Below are 7,421 nucleotides of genomic sequence, written 5' to 3'. Positions count from 1 at the left end.
CCTTGTTGTTTAACTCTGTATTCGAATATTGCGGCTGCAATAAACTTCTTCTACAACCAACAAGTTTTCGGACTCGCCATAGGACCAGTTTATTGGGAAGATCGTAAAGCTAAGGTGGATTAAATCATCTACTCTCATGTCTTTTTGGCTTTTATTTCCCCCATATTTGCCTTCGCTGTGCGACCTGTTTCCTAAGAGCAGTCACCAGTTTATCACCAGGTTGTGATACCAGCCATGCTGATCAGGTTAGTAGGTAAAATGGCCGCCGTAAATTGCCCTCAGTGTGTAGGCGACTGATAGAATGTCAGAGGTTGCGGGGAGAAGGCAGGAGTCAAGAGGGAGGGATAGATCAGCCTCGATTGAATGGCGGAGTAGACTTGATGGACCGGATGGCCTAATCCTACTCCCATCACTTATGAATTTATGAACATAATATGGGGGAGTTGATGGGAATGCAATGGGGGAGGATAAAATGGGATTAGTCTAAAAAAAACGTGCGATTGATACTAAGCACAAACTTCATGGGCCAAAGGGCCTAATTTGATGCCGTAGAGTCACAGAGACATAGAGTCAGAGCCATAGAGTCACAGAGACATAGAATGATAAAGCATGGAAACAGGCCCTTCTGCCCAACTTGTCCCATCTACACTAGTCCCATCTGCCTGTGTTTGGCCACATCCCCCTCAATCAACCCTATCCATGTACCCGTCAAAATGATTCTTAAACATTCATAAATGTTTTTTAAACTGGTGCTTTATGATTCTATGACATTAAGGTTTGAGAATGCAAATCCCAACAAAGAAGGGCAGCATGGTGGCGCAGTCGGTAGAGTTGCTGACTCACAATGCCAGAGACCCGGGTTTGACCCTGACCTCTGGTGTTGTCTGTGTGGAGCTTACACATTCTCTCTTTGCCCACGTGGGATTCCTCCAGGAGCTCCGGTTTCCTCCCAAGTCCCAAAGACGTGCAGGTTTGTAGGTTAATTGGCCCTCTGTAAATTGCCCATTGGGCACAGGGAGTGGGTGGGAAAGTGGGATAACATAGAACTATTATGAACGGGTTGTGTAGGAAAATAACTGCAGATGCCGGGACAAATCAAAGGTATCACAAAATGCTGGGGTAACTCAGCGGGTCAGGCAGCATCTCTGGAGAGAAGGAATGTGTGACGTTTCGGGTCGAGACCCTTCTTCAGACTGATGTCAGGGGGCGGTGGCGGGACAAAGAAAGGATATGGGTGGAGACAGGAAGACAGTGGGAGAACTGGGAAGTGGGGAGGGGAAGGGAAGGACAGAGGAACTATCTAAAGTTAGAGAAGTCAATGTTCATACCGCTGGGCTGCAAGCTGCCCAAGCAAAATATGAGGTACTGCTCCTCCAATTTCCGGTGGGCCTCACTATGACACTGGAGGAGGCCCATGACAGAAAGGTCAGACTGGGAGTGGGGGGGGGGAGTTGAAGTGCTCAGCCACCGGGAGATCAGGTTGGTTAAGGGGGACTGAGAGAAGGTGTTGAGCGAAACGATCGCCGAGCCTACGGTTGGTCTCACCGATGTAGAGAAGTTGGCATCTGGAACAGCATTACGAACGGGTGATCGGTGTGAAGTCAGTGGGCCGAAGGGCCTGTTTCCAAACAATATCTTTGAATAAACATCAGAAAACTCACAATCTTGCAAAGTAATGACGGTATTATTAAAAGAATGACATGAGATGAGATGAGGAAAATCTTTTTCAGTCAGAGAGTTGTGAATCTGTGGAATTCTCTGCCTCAGAAGGCAGTGGAGGCCAATTCTCTGAATGCATTCAAGAGAGAGCTGGATAGAGCTCTTAAGGATAGCGGAGTCAGGGGGTACGGGGAGAAGGCAGGAACGGGGGGTACTAAATCTTCCTGATGGACGCTCGCCAGCAACTTCCCTCAATCCATGAGCCTTTCCCTGTAAAATATCTAATGTAGGAGAGAGGATAGAGGTGAGCAAAGGTGAGGAAATTCAATGTTTTTTTCACCAGAAGTACACAATCAAGTACTTGAAGTACCATGGCAGCTGGTGGGAACCAACAAGGGAAAATAATCCGAAGGCAGACACAAAATGCTGGAGTAACTCAACGGGACAGGCAGCATTCCCTGGAGAGAAGGAACGGGTGACGTTTCCGGTCCAGACTCTTCTTGAGACTGAGAGTCATGGGGGGGGAGGAGAGAGTCTAGTCAATCGTCCGGGGAGGGGGTAAGGTGTGATTGTTTTTGCTGAGTGGAAGATGGCGATGAGGCAAACAATCAGTGAAATCAATCAGGACAGCAAAGCTAGTCGGAGAACTAGGGTGGGAGAGGGCACTGTCTGCAACAATCTCCCTGTAGGTGATACCCACTGGGTCACCCTTGTGTGAGATGTTGTCACCCTCTGTTTTGTGTGGCGCTGCCAAAGGAGGCAAGGCCGGCCGTGATCAGAACACACCCAGCCGTTGGAATAGACAATAGACAACAGGTGCAGGAGTAGGCCATTCAGCCCTTCGAGCCAGCACCGCCATTCAATGCGATCATGGCTGATCACTCTCAATCAGTACCCCGTTCCTGCCTTCTCCCCATACCCCCTCACTCCGCTATCCTTAAGAGCTCTATCCAGCTCTCTCTTGAAAGCATCCAACGAACTGGCCTCCACTGCCTTCTGAGGCAGAGAATTCCACACCTTCACCACTCTCTGACTGAAAAAGTTCTTCCTCATCTCCGTTCTAAATGGCCTACCCCTTATTCTTAAACTGTGGCCCCTTGTTCTGGACTCCCCCAACACTGGGAACATGTTTCCTGCCTCTAATGTGTCCAATCCCCTAATTATCTTATATGTTTCAATAAGATCCCCCCTCATCCTTCTAAATTCCAGTGTATACAAGCCCAATCACTCCAGCCTTTCAACATACGATAGTCCCGCCATTCCGGGAATTAACCTAGTGAACCTACGCTGCACGCCCTCCATAGCAAGAATATCCGTCCTCAAATTTGGAGACCAAAACTGCACACAGTACTCCAGGTGCGGTCTCACCAGGGCCCGGTACAACTGTAGAAGGACCTCTTTGCTCCTATACTCAATGCTTCCAAGAGCTACCGTGGGTCACAAGTACATGCAGAACCCTCGTAATGCCACGGCGTGTAACCCTGCACCCTGGCACCGTACCACTCCCTCGGTACAAGCCCAAGGACTAACAATGGTGCAGTGAGAAGCACACAGGAGCGTGCCAGGGACAGCAGCAGATACACCCAGGGACGGGTGCCAAGCTCACACAATGGAGGAGTGCTCCTCACTCCGGAATGGTCAATGGCTTTCTTTCAATACATCCCACGGATTAAGTTGTGTCTCTGCTCCCCTGGTACGTCCAGCCAGCCAGACACCTCCACAAACTTCCTCATTCTCAGCGAGGGTGGGTCCCAGCAGACAGGACAGGATGCAAGATGCAGGCCAGAACGCCACTGGAGATACCTTCTCCCCTGTGGCTATCAAACTGTACAACTCCTCTGCCTTCTGTCATGGGGTAGACGGACTCCCCTCTCCCCCCACCCCCCACCATCCCCAATATTTGCACATACCCCGATCCTTTCCACTCATCACTCTAATTTCATCTTTCATGTATTTTGTGCTTTGGTGTTTTTATGACTGTTGGCAGATCAATTCCCCTCCTGGGATAAACAAAGTTCTATCGTGTCGTATCGTGCGGTAGGTACTAGGGCTAAGGCTAACGAGATTGTGATCATCTTCAAACAGAAGTATGACACAAAGTGCTGGAGTAACTCAGCGGGTCAGGCAGCATCTCTGGAGAGAAGGAAAGGGGGGCGTTTTGGGTCGAGACCCTTCTTCCGACTGATGTCAGGGGAGGGGGCTGGGCAAAGATAGGAGACAGGGAGTCTTGTGGGAGAACTTGGAAGAGGGGGGAATCAGTTCTCCCACTAGTCTTCCTGTCTCCTACTACATCCTACCTTTGTCCCGCCCCCTCCCCTGACATCAACCTGAAGAAGGGTCTCGACCAGAAAAACGTCACCCATTCCTTCTCTCCAGAGATGCTGCCTAACCCGCTGAGTTACTCCAGCATTTTGTGTCTACCTTCGATTTAAACCAGCATCTTCCATTTTCCTTCCCTCAAACAGAAGTATTGTGAGCAGTTTTGGGCCTCATATCCGAGGCAGAATGTGCTGGCGTAGGAGAGGGTCCAGACGAGGTTTACGAGAATGACTCCGGGAATGATTGGGTTGTCTTATGACGTTTTGACTGCACTGGTCCTGTACTCACTGGAGTTTAGAGGGATGAGGGGGGACCTCATTGAAACGTACAGAATAGTAAAAGGTCTGATAGAGTGGATGTGGAGAGGACGTGGAGAGGATGTTTCCACAGTGGAAGAGTCCACGACCAGAGGCCAGAGCCACAAAATGAAAGGAGATGCCGAGGAGGAATTTCTTTAGTCGGAGGGTGGTGAATCTGTGGAACTCTTTGCCTGTGGAGGCCAAGTCAGTGGATATTTTAAAGTTGGAGGTTGACAGATTCTTGATTGGTGCGGGTGTCAGGGGTTATGGGGAGAAGGCAGGAGAATGGGGTTGAGAGGGAAAGATAGATCAGCCATGATTGAATGGCGGAGTAGACTTGATGGGTCACATGGCCTATTTCTGCTCCTATGACTTATGACCTTATGAACCTATTCAAGAGGTGATTCACCTCATACTCTTGACAAGGCACCCGCTCCCCGTCTTCAGAAACCTGTCTTCAGTTGATACAATCCACTCCGTGTAATATGAAGAAAGGATCATGTACACCAATGTGAGACCTGCTGAAGACTCTTGATCCAGGAGTAGCAGTGGCTCTTGTCGACATCACTCAGACTAATGCTGACAACTTGCCCACACTGGCCAACATGTCCCAGCTACACTAGTCGCACCTGCCTGCGTTTGGCCCACATCCCTCTCATCCTGTCCTATCCATGTACCCGTCTGAATGTTTCTTAAACGTTGCCATAGTGCCTGCCTCAAGTACTTCCTCCAGCAACTCGTTGCCTTTAGCCACCACCCTCTGTGTGGAAAAAGTCAGGTTCCTATTAAATCTTTATTAAAGGTCATAAAGTCATAAGTGATAGGAGCAGAATTAGGCCATTCGAGCCCCTTCGAGTCTACTCTGCCATTCAATCATGGCTGTTCTATCTCTCCCTCTCAACTCCATTCTCCTGCCTTCCCCCCGTAACCCCTGACACCCGTACTAATCAAGAATCTATGTGATGTCTGGGGTGAGCAGTTTTAAATACTTGGGAGTCCACATCAAAGAGGATCTGACGTGGGCAACGCACATTGCCGCACTGGTGGGTAAGGCAAAGCAGCGCCTTTACCACCTTAGACAGCTGAGGAAATTCAGTGTCTCTGAGGATCCTTCATTGCTTCTACTCTGGGGCTGTAGAGAGCATCCTGTCCGGCAACATTACAGTCTGGTTTGGGAACAGCTCAGCCCAGGACAGGATGGCCCTGCAGAGAGTAGTGCGTTCGGCAGAACGCACCATGGGAACTACACTCGTCCCCCTGCAGGACCTATACATCAGGAGGTGCAGATCCAGAGCAAGTAAGATTATGAGGGACCCCTGCCACCCCAGCAACGGACTGTTCCAGATGCTACGGTCAGGCAAACGCCTCCGCTGTCATGCTGTGAAAACGCAGAGGATGCGACGGAGTTTCTTCCCACAGGCCATCAGGACTGTCCACTTTTATAACTCCAGGGACTAAATTTTGTCTTCTCTGTATTAACTTTATAACTTTAACTAACTTTAACTTTATTAACTTTATTTATATGCTGTAACTGTAATTCTTTTTTGTGCGCAATCCGCAGGCATTGACACTTTCATTTCACTGCACATCGTGTGTGTGCATGTGACAAATTGACTTGACTTGACTTGACTTGACTTGACTTAAAGGGGACTGCAGCAAATCAACACGTCCTCCCATTAATACCCGAGGGGATCTTGAAATAGTACTCTTGGCTTGGCACCCTACCCCATACACCAGTTGCGCAACTGGTGGCTCATTACGCCTTGCTGAACTGTGGACGATTAGGATACACTGACGACAGACAAACATGAAACCCAATGGACGAAGCACTGCACCACTGCCCTGTAGGACGTTCCTGATCACAACAAAGCTTCTATTGACTGAGCTTCATGCTCTTTCAATAACACTTCTATATCTATGGTGCAAATTGACCCTCAGATGCCACAAACAAAGCAACAGCCTGCAGGAAGCTGGAGTCAAACTAATTTAAGTCTTTGTGTAGGAAACAGGAACAGCAGTGGAATCTGTGGAATTCTCTGCCAATTCTCTGAATGCATTCAAGAGAGAGCTAGATAGGGCTCTTAAGGATAGCGGAGTCAGGGGGTATGGGGAGAAAGCAGGAACGGGGTACTGATTGAGAATGATCAGCCATGATCACATTGAATGGCGGTGCTGGCTCGAAGGGCTGAATGGCCTCCTCCTGCACCTATTGTCTATTGTCTATAGCAGATGCTGGACAATAAACCGGACAGGCCCAGGAATGCTGAGGCCCCGTACAAGAAGGGACAGAGCCGGCTGTACACTTTGAGAAGGCTCCGCTCCTTCAACATCTGCAGCAAGATGCTGCAGGTGTTCCACCAATCGGTGGTAGCCAGCGCCATCTTCTTCGCTGCCGTGTGCTGGGGCAGCAGGGCGAAGGCCGCGGACACCAACAGGATCAACAAACTCACCAGGAAGGTTGGCTCCGTCCTGAGGGCGGAGTTGGATTCAGGGAAGATGGTCTTGGAGGGGAGGATGCTCCTCAAACTGCGGAGTATCCTGGACAATACAGCTCACCCCCTCCGTGACACGCTGGTCAACCTGAGGAGCACCTTCAGCAACAGACTGGTCCCACCAAGATGCAGCACAGAACACCACAGGAGATCCTTCTTCCTGGTGGCTATCAAACTGTACAACTCCTCCCCCTTCTGCCATGGGGTACACTGACTCCCCCCACTTCCCCCCTCCCCCCTCCCAAATCTGCATATCCTCAATCCTTTCCACTTGTCACTTTAATTTCATGTTTCATGTATCTTGATTTTAATGAAGGCGACTCCAGACTGTCAAAGCAGCCACAGCCAGACATAAAAACTGTTTTTTCCCCACGAGTGGTAGTTCTACTCAATAACCAAAGTCTGTAGTCTCTTTTTAGCCCTGGTTTATTTTCACCCACATGTTTAGACCGTAATGTTGTATCCTTATTGTTTTGATGTGGTTTTGCTTTATTCTTAATTGTTAACTGTATGTTTATGTTGCCATTTGTGAGCGGAGCACCAAGGCACATTCCTTGTATGTGCACATACTTGGCCAATAAACTTATTCATGACAGTCCCTGAATTTCCCTCCTGGATACATAAAGTTCTATCATATCGTATCGCATTGTAC

The sequence above is a fragment of the Rhinoraja longicauda genome, chromosome 5, assembly GCF_053455715.1.
Source record: "Rhinoraja longicauda isolate Sanriku21f chromosome 5, sRhiLon1.1, whole genome shotgun sequence".
Taxonomy (NCBI): Eukaryota; Metazoa; Chordata; class Chondrichthyes; order Rajiformes; family Arhynchobatidae; genus Rhinoraja; species Rhinoraja longicauda.
This window is presented reverse-complemented; position numbering follows the sequence as displayed.